The 16,693-nt window shown below is 34.7% G+C and overlaps 1 protein-coding gene and 1 long non-coding RNA gene across 8 annotated transcripts in view; one reads left to right on the top strand and one right to left on the bottom strand.

Moving 5' to 3' along the window:
• LOC141455570 (dual specificity calcium/calmodulin-dependent 3',5'-cyclic nucleotide phosphodiesterase 1-like) overlaps positions 1-16,693 on the bottom strand; it is a 385,265-nt gene that overhangs the window by 180,956 nt on the left and 187,616 nt on the right. The gene's annotated exons all lie outside the window — the stretch shown is intronic.
• LOC141455574 (uncharacterized) overlaps positions 1-16,693 on the top strand; it is a 65,515-nt gene that overhangs the window by 7,469 nt on the left and 41,353 nt on the right. The window lies entirely within an intron of this gene.

The raw sequence follows: 16,693 nt of genomic DNA, 5'->3' as shown, positions 1-16,693 counted from the left end.
TTAGCTATGTGCCTCCTTTTTGTTAGTTCTTAGTTGAATTTGTTAGTTAATTTTTAGTTGGGCGAAAAGCCCTCCAGAAAAAAATTGGCATTTGGTTACTTTTGCATATACAGTAAAAGCTCCTTATTGGCGCTTCCTTCATTCGCGTTTTCACTATTCGCGGATTAAAAAAAATGCGACCCAATTCCTATATTCGCGGAAGTACACTATGATAATAAAAGGATTCCAATAGGTATCCAACCCAATATCCTTTGTAAATGCCGTCAAATGGACTAATAAAAAAAGTAAAATAGATCTTAGTATTACAACTTTGCCTAAAGTATGTTGTTAAATGATATCGCCGAGGACTTTGACATAAGCCGCCTTCGCCGCGATCGGTGTTTTTGAGAATGTAAACGCACAGAATGAAAGCAATTGTTCGTGATCCAGCAATAGAAAAAATGGAAGTGGCGTTGTCATTATGGATCGAAGACCGCATCCAAAAAAAGGGTGCCCCTGAGTGGTCCAATGGTCCGGGAGAAGGCAAAGTATCTTTACGCTCATTTTAAAGAACCTGATGGTAGTTGTAGTGGCAAGTTCAAACTTTGACTGCAAACAAAAGCTTTTAAAAACTGCCAAGCAAGAGAAAATTACAAAATACTTCAAACCATTGCCTAAGCCTTAAGATAATTAATCAAAATGTTCAAAAACTTCAATTAAATTGATTTTTTTATATATTTGTTTTTTTTTTTTTATTTTGTCAGCTAGGAACGTATCCCCTATAATCCCATATAAATTACCATTCCGTATTCACGGTTTCTGTATTCGCGGCATATTTATGGAACATATACCCCGCGAATAAAGAGCTTTTACTGTATATAGATAGATCTCTATAAAATATAAATATATAGATCTGTATAAACATATATCTTTATAAATATTATTATTCGATTTTTAATGTCTCATAAAACGAATAATGCAAATTTAAAAATAAAATAAAAAATCATTTATTTTATGAATCGTAACTGGAGATAATAAATTTTCGATTAATTGAGAATTAGCGAGTCTGATCAGTTTTAAATATTTTTTTAAATACTTGACTCGATAACAATCGAGGGTCAGACAATGGAATAAGAAGTGGAAGATATCATCCTTTTCATTGATTGGAACATCGTTTGCAAAAAGAAACAAGGAAATACCTGAATCCTATCTCCAGAGACCAAAAGTCGGGTAAATTTTCATTATACTAGCCATTCACCATTGAGCGGTGGCTCATATCTTTTTAATATTACAGATATTATCTTTGTAAAGCAAACACAGATAATTATCGCTTGAATTAATTACAACCAAAGAGCTCAACAATCTGTAAAAAAAAAAATTTTTTTTTTATGATGAGTAATAAAATGGCGTCCGTATTGATTGTCTTGATTTAGGAGTGCTTCGAAAAAGTTTTAAGCTAAACCAACCAGTTAGACGGAATTCTAAAATTTGTATTGTTAACTGATATCATGTAACATATTTTTTGTAAACTTACAAATGAATTCTTTGGAATACTTAAAAATCTTAAATAAGGACATCTGATACCAGTTCGAAGGTAATCTCTTGGAAGTCTGAACTGGCAAACTTAGCCCTTCTCTGCTTGGCATAACCATCTGGCAACATAAGGTGTGTTGCCATTTTGTTACTTTGAGTATTTCACCTGGTCGATAAAAGGCAAGTTTCTGTTACCACAGAGAAAGAAAAATGTAAGCGCAGTTAATATACAAACCAATTGTTTAAATAAAAGTGCAATACAGTCTCTGACGTCTTCTACAAATCTTTTACATCTTCATTAACATTAAACAGTAAATTTTAAAATATTTTTAATTTATTGAAATAAGACAAGAAACAAAAATGATCAATAGATATTTTGTATAAGTTTGCAGAATTGGTATAAGAGTTTGTACAGAAATTAATAGAAACAAAGCAAAAACTTCGTGTAGAGAAGGGAAAAGACGGATTTGAAAAAAGAAACTTGTGCCCACTGAATGCAAACAGTGTTCTGAGAAGCCCAAACCTGACCAGTTACAAAAGAACGCTCTAAGCTATCGATTGATACAGAGTAGATACAAAAAGTTAATTTAGCTTTTCTATCTCTTATAGTCGGTTGGCTCCAAAACCTGAGCCGCTTAACCGAAAATAAATAGAACACACCTAAAGTTTTAAAGAGAGAAATACCATTTGTAATCAATAAAATTTGTAAATGTCACCTTCAAGTCGATGAGTTTTACTTGGCTAAGTTTTTCCTAGTGATTCTTTTTCAAAGTAAAGCCAGCAGTCAACACCACATCCAAATACGTAGTTATAAGAAGTTACAATTTCCAAAGTTTTAACTGCCATTTTCCACTTTTCTTTTACGGCCAACTTTTTCCTTACCAAAATACGCTTAAAATGATTTTCTACTGAACAAGATGTCCAGTTAAATAGCATAGTTAACACCAGTTAACCCCGTGAGAGCAGACAATATCGCCTACATTAAACATTTAATTCACCCATCACTAATTCCACTTCCATTAAATTCGAACAGCTCTTACATGAGTAAAGGGAAAATGGCGGATCTGGCGCAACTGAATTGTGCCAGATCCAAACACCTCCAAATCTGACCGGGTAATCATCGAGTTCAACGAAGCTGTAAGCCGTACCCATCAGCACCAATCTACCCCCACCTATTATCGAATGTGACGAGGCTGAAATCCGCACCATCACAAAAAAAAGAGGAATCGATTTAAAAGATCTAAGGATTTAAATCAGTATAGATATACTCAGATCACAGAACTCTTAAACAATAATTTTGTTCAGAAATATGTTTGAAATAAATAGGTTTGAAATAAGGGCCCAATTTCACAGCAAAACCATGACCCAAAAGAATTTCAACTGTCAATATCTTCTCAACTAATGGATCTGTACTCAAGAAAACTATAGCATACTACTCAGTAAAACAGAGTGTGTAAGAGCACAGAATTTCATACGAGTAATCTGTTGTTTACAGTGGGAATTATAAAGGCCCCATTTTACAGCAAAACCATGACCCAAAAAAATTTCAACTCTCAATATCTTCTCAACTAATGGATCTGTACTCAAAAAACTGTAGCATACTACTCAGTAAAACAGAGTGTGTAAGAGCACAAAATTTCATACGAATAATCTGTTGTTTACTGTGGGAGTTATGAGGGCCCTATTTCACAGCAAAACCATGACCCAAAAAAATTTCAGTCTCAATAACTTCTCAATTAATGGATCTGTACTCAAGAAAACTATAGCATACTACTCAGTAAAGCAGAGTGTGTAGGAGCACAAAATTTCATACGAATAATCTGTTGTTTACTGTGGGAGTTATGAGGGCCCTATTTCACAGCAAAACCATGATCCAAAAAAATTTCAACTATCAATATCTTCTCAATTAATGGATCTGTACTCAAGAAAACTATAGCATACTAATCAGTAAAATAGAGTGTGTAAAAGTACAAAAATTCATACGAATAATCTGTTGTTTACAGTGGGAATTATAAGGGCCCCATTTTACAGCAAAACCAAGACCTAAAAAAATTTCAACTCTCAATATCTTCTCAATTAATGGATCTGTACTCAAGAAAACTATAGCATACTACTCAGTAAAACAGAGTGTGTAAGAGCACAAAATTTCATACGAATAATCTGTTGTTTACTGTGGGAGTTATGAGGGCCCTATTTCACAGCAAAACCATGACCCAAAAAAATTTCAGTCTCAATAACTTCTCAATTAATGGATCTGTACTCAAGAAAACTATAGCATACTACTCAGTAAAACAGAGTGTGTAAGAGCACAGAATTTCATACGAGTAATCTGTTGTTTACTGTGGGAATCATAAGGGCCCGTTTTACAGAAAACCATGACCCAAAAAAATTTCAACTCTCAATATCTTCTCAATTAATGGATCTGTACTCATGAAAACTAGAGCATACTACTCAGTAAAACAGAGTGTGTAAGAACACAAAATTTCATAGGAATAATCTGTTGTTTAATGTGGGAGTTATGAGGGCCCTATTTCACAGCAAAACCATGACCCAAAAAAATTTCAACTCTCAATATCTTCTCAATTAATGGATGTGTACTCAAGAAAACTATAGCATACTACTCAGTAAAACAGAGTGTGTAAAAGCACAAAATTTCATAGGAATAATCTGTTGTTTAATGTGGGAGTTATGAGGGCCCTATTTCACAGCAAAATTATGACCCAAAAAAATTTCAACTCTCAATAACTTCTCAATTAATGGATCTGTACTCAAGAAAACTATAGCATACTACTCAGTAAAACAGAGTGTGTAAGAGCACAAAATTTCATACGAATAATCTGTTGTTTACTGTGGGAGTTATGAGGGCCCTATTTTACAGCAAAACCATGACCCAAAAAAATTTCAAGTCTCAATATCTTCTCAATTAATGGATCTGTACTCAAGAAAACTTTAGCATACTAATTAGTAAAATAGAGTGTGTAAGAGCACAAAATTTTATACGAATAATCTGTTGTTTACTGTGGGAATTATAAGGGCCCCATTTCACAACAAAACCATGACCAAAAAAAATTTCAACTCTCAATATCTTCTCAACTAATAGATCTGTACTCAAGAAAACTATAGCATACTACTCAGTAAAACATAGTGTGTAAGAGCACGAAATTTCATACGAATAATCTGTTGTTTACTGTGGGAGTTATGAGGGCCCCATTTCACAACAAAACCATGACCAAAAAAAATTTCAACTCTCAATATCTTCTCAATTAATGAATTTTCTCGATAATTGAATGACGCAGATGCTCTAGAAGGTTTGAACGAAATTAAAACTCTCCGGTAGGATAGTTGTATAAGGATTGATCGTCAATAACCGAATGAAAAAGCGTAATGTTGAAAAATATTACATTATTTAGGTTGGCCAATTTAAAATCCGATTGTTATTAATTATGAATAAGACTGATTTTTTGGTTAAAAATCTAAGTGGTACAGTGATTTAGGTATTTTGAATTTTTTAGGTCGTTTCAGGAATATACTTGTTGTCAATCACTGGTCCCACCCCATGTCAAACACTGGTACCACCGAAAATTCGGTATGTCAATCACCGGATCATTGAAATACTTTAAAAAAAGTAATAATTTTTGGTTTACATAAAAATCGAATTTACTGAATACATAATACAATCTAATTTTCTCTTAAGCTCTAAATTACCGGTCCCTTCACCCTATTTGTTTTGTGTGACTGCTTTTTTAAACTCATTTTTCGAAAAAAATAAGCATACGCTTAAAAAAACCCGTTAGTCTGCTGTTTATTTTAAACTTCTCTGTCATAAACCTATTTATTTCAAACATTATTCTGAACAAAATTATTATTTAACAGTTCTGAGATCTGAGTTATCTATACCGATTTAAATCTTTAGATCTTTTAAAACAATTCCTCTTTTTTTTGTGATGGTGCGGATTTCAGCCTCGTCAAATTCGATGATAGGTGGGGGTAGAATGGTGCTGATGGGTATGGCTTACAGCTTCGTTGAACTCGATGATTACCCGGTCAGATTTGGAGGTGTTTGGATCTGGCACAATTTAGGTGCGCCAGAACCGCCATTTTCCCTCTACTTACATGTAAAGAGGAAATAATGTTGGTGAAAGCAATATCCCTGTTTGACCACCTCCTTCAAACTTTTAAACGATTTTGTGATTCCATTTTGAGTCCTGCCTGATAGTCATCCCTAACTAGTCGTTTTGATGAATATAATCTCTGGCTTTCCGTAATAAATTCATTCAATAAGGTGTGTAAATTTTAAAAAAGAGATTTTAATGTGCCGAAACGCTATTAGAAATAACTTAATAAAACTGCCTACATTTTACGCTTTGAGATTTAAAAATATTAACTAATTAAAAATATTTACTGTAGAGAACCTTCTTCGGATACCCGCTAAACATTCATTTTCAATATTACGTCATTGGTTACACAGTTTTCCGAACTGTTTTAGTTTTGATTTTGGATTTTTTAAAATAGTTTTCAGATTAATTAAATAATTGCAGTACTAAAATAATTTTAATAATATTAAATTGCTGAAGAAATGCACAATTTATTTGGTATTAGAATGGGAGCGACGATACAGAAAGTTTGGAAATGCCTGGATTACAGGCTACAGGCTATCTGCAATGTATGGTTGTAAAGCAAATAGCATAGCTCCCTCAGCGCAAATAGACTACAGGACTCGTTGATTTTATCCGTCCGTAGTAAGCATGTTTTTATTGCTTCTATTCCATAGTTCAGCTTGTTGGATAAGTTGATTTGATTAGTTTTCTAAAAATCTGCACCAAATAAAAATTCACAACTGCTTTTACAATGAATGTTTACATCAAATCTTCACAACAAAATAACGCATAATTTTTTTTTTAAAGTCACTGTTTACTAAACTAAAATTCAGGTCCAAAAAGTATGGGTTAAAAAATATATTAAGAAAGACATACTTAGTAACTAACTGAATGACGGTCACATAGAACTGGCTATCATTTTTCCAACACGTACTTTGCATACTATTATCCAAATCGAGGTAAAATTACCAAACAAATGAATATCATTTAAAAAACTGATCAAACAATTAGACTATCTTTATAACATCCGCTAACTAAACAACAACTCAGTCAAAATACAACAGCAATAAACCTTATTAGCCCTACATTCACATTACAGAAACAAGTCTCTCAGACAAAGGACTTAGAATTCAACCTTAGGAATTCTAACCACACCTAAAACATTGAACATCTAACAATCGACGCAGAAATGTCAATAACATTGTTACCACCAGGTTAACAAGAACTTGCTCAACGCTTAGCGGTTGGCTGTCATAATCAACAATATACAAAGTCAACTGAAGACAAAGAACAAGACAGAAACAATCACGAACTACGAACAGCAAATAACCTAAGACAGAAAGTATAAAACAATAATCGAGCAGTTGAAAAACAAGGACAATAACAATTCTACGGGGAAAAAAACTCGGACTGTGTTAAAAAAAAACACTGCATTTCATTAAAAAAACAAAAAAAAACAGGCAAACACAAATCAAGAACGATCCCACTTTTATCGTTCCTAATTATTAAGTGTACGAATACTTATCCATTAATCCTACAACATCTAATCTTTGAGCACTTCGCTAAGTTCCTATTCGTCCAATCATTAAGCACGTGCATAAAGACTTTTACAACAGCAAGCCTCAATAATAATAATAATAACAGTAATAGTAATAAATGAATCTGAACAATGCTTACACAAAAAATACACATCACATTATCCACTTATTGAAAGAGATAATATTAACTTTCTCTTCACTCCTCATATCCCCTTGACATTATACATCTTTTACACTTCAACTCTGACAGAAACTCTTTAAATATTTTAAAACTGAAACCAAAAGTCAAAAACACACCACAGTACATTGACCAATTAACATATCTAACTGAGACCGAAACTACCTTCGACAAAATTACTTTACATACAACAATAACTTTTACCTTGATAATGACAAATTAGGAATGGGACGCTCCCCATTGGCCATATTGTCTGAAATATTAAATGTAACATGAACGTTTGTTCCACAATTGAAGAAAGAATTCGGTGTAACATATTATGTACGTTATGTAGACCATTTAATGTAGACCACTTACGAGGGTCGTTTGAAAAGTCCGTGCAAAGTCCGAGAGATAGCACCACTGGCGCGTATCGAGGTTATGTTTAGTTAGTAGCATCTCTTGGAAGAAGACACACCAAGTTTCAGCCAGATCGGTCTATTTCTTTGTGTTTGGCATTCGTTTGAATCGAGGAAGTCGAGTGATTTTCAAAAAATGGACGAAAAAGAATTTCGTGTGTTGATTAAACACTACTTTATGAAAGGCAAAACGCCTCAGGAGACTAAAGAGAAGCTTGATAAACATTATGGTGACTCTGCACCTTCGATTAGAACAGTTTATAAGTGGTTTCAAAATTTTCGGAGTGGCCATATGGGCACAAGTGACGCTGAACGTTCTGGACGCCCTGTTGAGGTTACTACTCCAGAAATCATTGATAAAATCCATGATATGGTGATGGATGACAGAAGAGTGAAGGTGCGTGAGATTGCTAGTGCTGTGGGCATCTCGAATGAACGGGTACATAATATTTTGCATCAACATTTGGACATGACAAAGCTATCCGTAAGATGGGTGCCGCGATTGCTCACGCTTGACCAAAAACGAAATCGTGTGAAGTGTTGCAAGGACGGTTTGCAGCTGTTCCAGAAGAATCCGCAGGACTTTAAGCGTCGTTTCGTCACTGTGGATGAAACATGGATACATCACTACACTCCTGAGACCAAAGAACAATCTAAACAATGGGTTACCAAGGGGGAATCTGCGCCAAAAAAGGCGAAGACCGTTCCTTCAGCCGGAAAGATTATGGTGACTGTCTTTTGGGATTCGCAAGGAATAATCCTCATCGACTATCTGGAAAAGGGTAAAACTATTACAGGTGCATATTATTCATCGTTATTGGACCGTTTGAAAACCGAGCTGCAAGAAGAACGCCCACGATTGGCCCACAAAAAAGTCTTTTTCCATCACGACAACGCACCAGCTCACACCTCAGCAGTTGTGGTCGCAAAATTAATGGAAATAGGGTTCCAACTCGTTTCACATCCCCCCCTATTCTCCAGACTTGGCTCCCTCGGACTACTATTTGTTCCCCAATATGAAGAAATGGCTGGCGGGAAAAAGATTTTATTCAAACGAGGAGGTGATTGCAGAAACGAATGGCTACTTTTCAGACTTGGACAAATCCTATTATTCGGAAGGGATCAACAAACTAGAGCAGCGTTGGACGAAGTGTATAAGCCTAAAAGGAGACTATGTTGAAAAATAAAAAAGGTTTACCCCAAAAAATTAAGTAGTTTTTATTTTTGCACGGACTTTTCAAACGACCCTCATACTTCTATCTCTGCTAATAACCCTTTAGAGTTTATTATTTTCTACGATTATATCACTCCTCAGCTTTTGCAATTTAATCAGGACCAGTTTTACTAAATAAAATTTCGTATGCAAAGTTGCTTGACAGCGACAGTAATAGAATTGTAAAGATCAATACTAAAACGTGTAATTACGGTACACCGGGCATTAATTTCCGAATTCATAATCATAACAACACCTCAAATATCCGGCTTCTGTGGCCCACCTACGCTTTACATTTCACTCGGCTATTTCATTTTTACTATGTTCCATTTCTAACTGTTTGAAGTGAACTAATTTTTTAAATCTTTTAATGTTGAAAATGTCCATTTATTCGGTCCTAATTGGAAAATAAATTTTGTATTTAATACATTGCTACGCTTTCAATCTAGTAAATAAATAGCATCTTTTATGTTAGACGGATTAAAGTACATTTATATTCAAAAATAAGATGACGAAGTTCCTAACTTCCCAAAGAAGCAACTACGTCCAATTGCTCTAATTTAAGCGTGATTTCTTAAAAACTTGGTGAGAAGTTGTGCCCTCCGCTATTAGCAAATTTTCTGAACGAACACCTGTAATATTTAAAATCCAAATGTGTTTATGGGATTATCATTACATCGCTGTAATTTGTAGAGAACTGCTATCAGTTGACAGTTACCAAAAACTTTCATTTATATTTGAACAATGCATACCTTTCAATTTGAATTAAAACTTCTTTCTTTAGGGACATTGATTTTAATAGGATTCTGGGTAGAGCTCTTCCTATTTATATTTTGATCCAATCCTTTGTAAATCAGAAAATGTATTGTTGGATTAGTAAACTTTTTTGTAATTCTAAATTTCGAGAAAATCTTATTACGTAATCATTTAAAGGAGAGTTTACCAAAATATTTTTTTGTTTTTGCTTTCTCTCACTTACCATTTAATGTTTTTTTTATTAAATTATTTTACATTAGCATCATTGAATCTAAATGAATAATGGAATATAAATTTATTTCGGAAAAAATGAATTCATGAACTGAGGGAAGGAATAATGCTATGAAAGCGTTCTCAGACACTTGCTGAAGGTAGATCACAAAGCCACCGACGCTTGTGATGAAGGGGAGGATTGTCCGGGAGAGGAACTGTATAATTTAATTTTAATGTTTAATTCATTAATCTATAAAATATTTTTGAATTTAATTCTCGGGAAAAGGAAATATTTAATATAATGTTAAAGGCTAGGTCTTTTCGTAATTTTTTAAAAAGCATTACTACATTAATAAGTAAAGTTTTCAGAAGTACACACCCCCTGCTTGGTATGTGACTAAAATAGGGAAGAAAAAGCAGATGGGCGCCGTTAAAAAGTAACCCCAGCATCTCCGCTTCAAGGACAACTGCAGGACGTGACAAAAGATAAATTATCTGAAAAAGCGTGCCAACCAGTCTTTCTTCTTCTTTATGAGATGGCGGAGGAACCCTCTTTATGGCTGGGTTGAAACAGAGAACATTCCATGGTATAAGAAGGAAGATATTTATTAAAATGACTTTTCACCCTACCAGTATTTTAGGCTTGGTTTGGTTTTTGCATAATGACTGTAGCGCTGTTGGTGATTTTAGGTCAAAAGGTCTTTTAATCGTGAACAGATACTGGATCTTCTTCACCAAAAAAAGTTGATTATACGATAAAAAGTACACTATCAGCAAATACTATTTATTGAAGTTTGCAATTTTTTTGCTAAATACAAATGAAGGCTTACTTTATTTTATTTTATTTTTTTAATTTCTTTCCATGTTGCTTAAGGCTGGAAACATAGTCGAGCAGCGAGCAAAGCGGCCATGATAGTTGCTTCAAATTAAAGGGACCGACGAGCAGCGAGCAAAGAGTCGCATGCACATAGTGACTAGCGTTCTCCTTTCGACGAGACATGGTGAAGGAATTAAACTACTCCACAAAAAAAGTGGCGCACTTTGAAAAAAGCGTTTATTTTTTGTTTTATCACATTTTGGGGAAAGATTATTAGTTTTAATTATTTTCATAAACTGTCAGGGAACAATTAATCGAATCAAGGTCCTAAGTTTCTTGTAAATAGAGACGCAATTCCTCGTTTAATTCCCTTCGGTCTTTTTGTGTAAACAACAACATGAACTTCACCTCAACAGTAAATAAATTTATTGACCTCTACAGTTGCGTTTCGGCTTTTTTCAAGCTGAAAGCATTGCAAATTCTCAGAAAATGGTGATTACTTCAGAGCAAGTGGCCCGTATTATTGTAATAGTTGAGGATGGACGGAGTCAGCGGTACGCAGCACGAACGTTAGGGTTGCCTGAGACCACCGTCCGTAGAGCCATCCATCGTTACCGGGAGACAGGCCTCTGCGCTCGCAGACAAGGTTCGGGTCGACCAAGAGCCACAGAAGCACTTGATGACCGATTTATTAGAATTCACACTCTGAGAAATCGTACATCAACTCCTTCTGAAACTGCTCAAACACTGCTTACTGTTTGTGGAGTTTCAGTCAGTGCCGAAACAGTACGAAGAAGGCTCGCTGAAATGAATTTACGCCCTAGGAAGCAAGCCACAGGAACATTGCTCACCGTAGACCATCGGAGAGCCCGTCTAGAGTTCGCTAGGGAACACCGCAACTGTCTGAGAACGATTGTAGAAACGTTCCCTTTTCAGACGAGTCCCGTTTTGCTCTCTACGCACCTGATGGGAGGCGACGAGTTTACCGAAGGCCTGGGGAGCGCTACGCTCCGTGCAATATTTCTGGTAGACTACCATTCGGAGGTGGTTCTGTGATGGTGTGGGCTGAGATTTTTATGGGGGCTTAAACTGAGCTCCACGTGTTCAACAGGGCAATCTTGAATACAGATTTGTATGTGAAGGAAATTTTGCAGCAATATGTGATACCCTATGCACCATTTATTGGGGAAAATTTTATTTTTATGCAAGATAATGCCCGATCACACACTGCCGCCTGTGTTATTCAATATCTCCACGATACTGGCATTCGTGTTCTGAGATGACCAGCACGCAGCCCGGATTTAAATCCAATTGAACATCTTTGGGATGAGCTGGGTAGGCGATTAAGTTGGAGAAATAATCCTCCCAGGAGCTTAGAAGAGTTGCGAGGTGCTCTGGAGGAGATATGGGAGGAATTAACACAACATTTCGTGAGAAATTCAATAAGGAGTATGCCGAGGAGATTGGATGCAGTAATGCGAGCAATACACGTTACTAAAATTCTTTTTCTCTTTTTTTAATCGCCAGAAATACTTTTTTTTCAAACTCATTTTTTGCCGAGAAGTACTTTTTTGTTAAATTAAAGGTTTTTATTTCTTTTAGATCATTTTCTTATTTTATTTTAGCCCTCCCGTAACTTTATACTTCTTATATTTGCTAACTAAAATAAAATGTAGAACAAAAAAGTTACAGAGAAAAAAAAATAACGCATTTTTAAAGTGCGCCACTTTTTTTGTGGAGCAGTGTATTTATATATGAAAATTCTTCCTTGAAAATTTGGTATTTATAGCAGCCTAGAAGCACGAGCTGCAGTGTTCATGATATAAACAGGACTAGACACGAACTTGGTGAATTCAATTTCTTGTACCAACAACTTCGGGAGCATCCTGGCAAGTTTTATGCGTATTTTCGAATGTCTGTTTCAACAGTTTAGTTACTAACGTTAAAGGCATTTTAATCAAGAATTGGACGAATTTCAATGTTAACCACATTTAATCCTATCCCATTTCTTATCCAACACAAATCGGTTGTGATGTAGAGAAGATCCTTTTGGTCCCCTAGAGGTTTCTTTTAAAAAAAACTACACCAATAAATGCAGCAATATCCATGTTAACCTTGAAAATTGAACGCGATGAGAGCGAAGAAATCAAACAAGTCACAACGCGCTGCTCTACTCTCTATAGATAGCGTTGCTCTATCTTCGCTTTGTTCTCCACTATGTGCGGTCCCATATGTTAACTTGTGTTTGTTTTTGCAGCAGCTTTGCTCTTCGCTATCATCGTCGCTCCACTATGTTTCCAGCCTAACTGATTTCTCTTACTTCTCCGGATTCATTTCATTTCAACTTCATTTCACCTTCCTCATGGATAAATTGCAATCATTTTAATGGCCACTCATTTAGCAAAATATTTCTGAAAAAAGTAGCCTCAAGGAGAAGTTAGGAAAGAAATTAGCCGGAGCAAACCATTCTATTGTAAGAACTTTTCTAATGAATAGACAAAATTGATCACATTTTTGTCTCTTCTTGCTTAAATTTTTCTTTTTAACTGGCAAGAAAACGGAAATATTCTTCTAAATTTAAAAGATCACTTTCAATATTTTTTACAAAGTTTTAAGAATGGCTTTTATCTTACTTTTCCAATGTTTTACATTTAGATACAAAACATCGCTTTTACGAAATGGAATAACTTTTTTTTGAAACATTATTTAATGAGTGAGCCACATTTTTCAAATGCCTCAGTTTGATATGATACTAATAGATTAATTTAGTCCAAATTAACATATAAACAAAGGATGTTACCAAAATTATAAAATAGAGTTTTGATCTTAATAGTATACTTTGATTCGAATTACATTACGTCACTATGTTACAATAATTCTATTTTATTTTATCTTTTTTATTGAACTTTAATTCAAATCTTAGTAAATTGTCATCAGTTCACATATTCGTGAATTAAATTAAAAACTAATGGATAGAACAAGCGAACTGTAGATCTAAACGCACTCATCATTTTAAAATTTTGTAATAACCTCAAGGAAGTTAAGTAACATCAGGCATAATTAATATGAGTAAAATTAGTAAATAGTGCGTTAATTGTGCCAGATGCTGTTTTTCCACTCTAATTCAAACAAATAAAGTTTAAACCTGATAAGCTTCTAAATAAGTTTTAATCAAAATGGGTCAATGAAAGTAAGTCGTTACTGATTACATTTTTTTTTTTTAATTTTTCTTTTTAGATTTCTTCCTAAATAGCTCCCACAGGATTTTCAATTAACTTTGCACACTCATGAATATAGACAAAACTTTTATTTCAAATGATTTCTCACGAAAATTGCATTATATTTAAGGCAGTTCTGTGGGTCTAATGTGCCTTTTCAGTTTGATGAACAGGGTCATATTATGCTATAACGTCATCAATAATGTTTTGCTAAAATTTAAAGTTTGAAAGAAATTCCGCTACTGAAAGTAATAGTTTACTGAATAGATTTTTCACTTTTTGAAATTTCTCGAAAATGGTTCCGTACATTTTCTTTAAATGTTGAAAATTTTGTTAAGTCGGCAGTATTGAATAATATACCTGATTTTATATTCATCACGTAAATGTAGATCAATAAATGCTTGAATAATTTTTGGAACAGAACTAAACAGACGCTATCGACTACTTAAAAGACTCTTAGACGATAGATCAAAACTCTCTCTGGACAACAAAAGACTGATTTATACTTCTATTTTGAAACCCATCTGTAATAGAATGGAATAGAGCTGTGGAGTTCAACCAAACGCTCCAATCTCCAAAGGATTCAATCTCTTCAATCTAAAATACTTCGAACTATTTTACACACTTCATTTTATGTCTCCAAACTGACTATACACGCTGACCTTAACATTCCTTTTATCACCGAAGTTGCTAAAACAAGATACAGAAAACTCCACTTCAGCCTGCAATCTCATATAAATCCTCTAGCTCAAAATCTTTCTTCTAGAACTGTTCCTGACAACCCGACCAGACGTCTTAAAATACAATGGCCTCGTGATCTTCTCTCTAGTGAAGAGAGTGACTAACCATCTAATATTTGGGAGAGTTACCACTGGGTAACTTCTCCACTCGTTACTTATCATTTGTTACTCGGTTATCACTGTTACTTATAGCGCTAACGCGCTGATTGTAGCATAAATAAACGCAAAAGAAAAAAATAATTCTTGGAAATTTTCGTAGTGGCACTAAACACTACAAAAACCGTCCAAATAATTGATAATTTTATGCTATTTATTGAAAAGCAAATGAAATTACTCTCGCAGATTGTTTTTAATCTTTCCAGCTTTCCAAATCACTTTACGGGCAAAGAAAAGATTTTTTGGGAGACCATCCATTATTACGAACTATCCTAAATTTATTATCTATTAATAGTGTCTTATGAAATCAATTGCAGAAAGGCAATCAGAAATATTTGCATAAAAAAAAATCGTGCGCATGAATAATAAAATAAACAATATTACATTTATTTATATCTCCACGTAGTTGGCCTGGGTCTTGTGATTAGGCCAGTGCTGGTTGGCCTGGCAACCATACCAGGAAAAAGTGGGGCTATGGATGTTTGCATTTTTTATTCAGGAACTCCTGTCTGGAGTTACTTAAAGATAAAAATGAAATTTAAATAATTCTCTTAAAGCTTCAGCCCTGTGCTAACTTATAAAGGAATTATTCCGTAGGTAAATTGCTGCAAAATCCAACTTTTATTAAATAAAATTTTATATATAATTATAATTTTTGAGAAGTATATTCGAGCTAGCAGTCGGCCAAATTACCAACTTTAATTTGAGATTCACACTGGAATATCCACTAAAAACAACTCCGTATGCAAAACTGGCTTCCTAGAACCGTTCATCACATTAATTCAAGGCTTCAGGACTCCATGCACTCTACTTATTTATCATTCATTTCTCTGGCCTGATCTCTGTTTCACCTTTGCCAGTAGCATTTCCAGGTCGTAAAGTGAAATCTGTTCTACTAGTGTCTTCCTTAATTCCCATCTTCTAAAGAACATCTCCCGATTTCTGTTCTGAAGATCTGCTCAGAGGTACCCATCTACCAATGATTGAGAACTAACTGGCAGTGCAGGCAATCTGGCAAAGGCACAATTCCCAACCAGGAAAGATTTTCACCATGTGTTTTTTCGGCCGATCGCCACACCTGCTTATCTGCCATGCTGACCAGCTTACTCGCTTCTCTCAATTACAGTTTAAGAGTTTTGGGTATGCAGGATTTTTCCTCCGGCTCGTCGATTTAACTTACGAATTCAGAATATACTCTACTTTGCTTCCTGCCAAGAGATCTACCTGAATAACCACAACAATCACTAACATATCCTGTAGCGTGTCTAAGCTTTGCACTTGGGCTAGCAATAGATTTCTTTGAAAGCAGAACCTCCTCACCGAGATGTATTACCGACTGGCAATTGCTGGATAGCAATTGCTGGACCTAAAACGCTCTTGTTAGCGAAAAGCCAACCGTTACCAAGATCATTCCATTTACTGATTCTGCCTTGCATAAAATTCTTAACTTTTGTTCTGACGTGTTTTTCATTTTGTAATGGCCCGGTTTCACCTCGCCCTGACTTTTTATTCATTTCGCCCACGTCGTTTTTCATGTCATCTTTCACTTCATTCTGATTCTTTTTCAATTCGTCTTGCCTCTTTTTCATTTCACATTCATTCGCCCTGCTACTCATTCATCTCAACTTTCATTTCATCTTGTTTATTTTCATTTCTTTTTGAAGTGATATTAGCTAGTCATTTTTTTTTTTCATTTGAATACTGTTGCTTAAGCAACAAGCTGCTACTACATTCAACTGTTCACGAAATATAGTTTTCAAATAATTAATTTATTAGTAAACGACGGTTTAAGTCAATAGTTTAAAACATTGTAATTGTGATATTTCACAATTGCAATGTTTTAAACTATTGACTGCA

This window comes from Rhodnius prolixus, unplaced genomic scaffold (assembly GCF_049639745.1).
Source record: "Rhodnius prolixus isolate KJV_2025 unplaced genomic scaffold, Rpr scaffold_4, whole genome shotgun sequence".
NCBI lineage: Eukaryota > Metazoa > Arthropoda > Insecta > Hemiptera > Reduviidae > Rhodnius > Rhodnius prolixus.
Note: the sequence above shows the minus strand (reverse complement) of the source record. Positions and strands in the feature narration are given on the sequence as shown.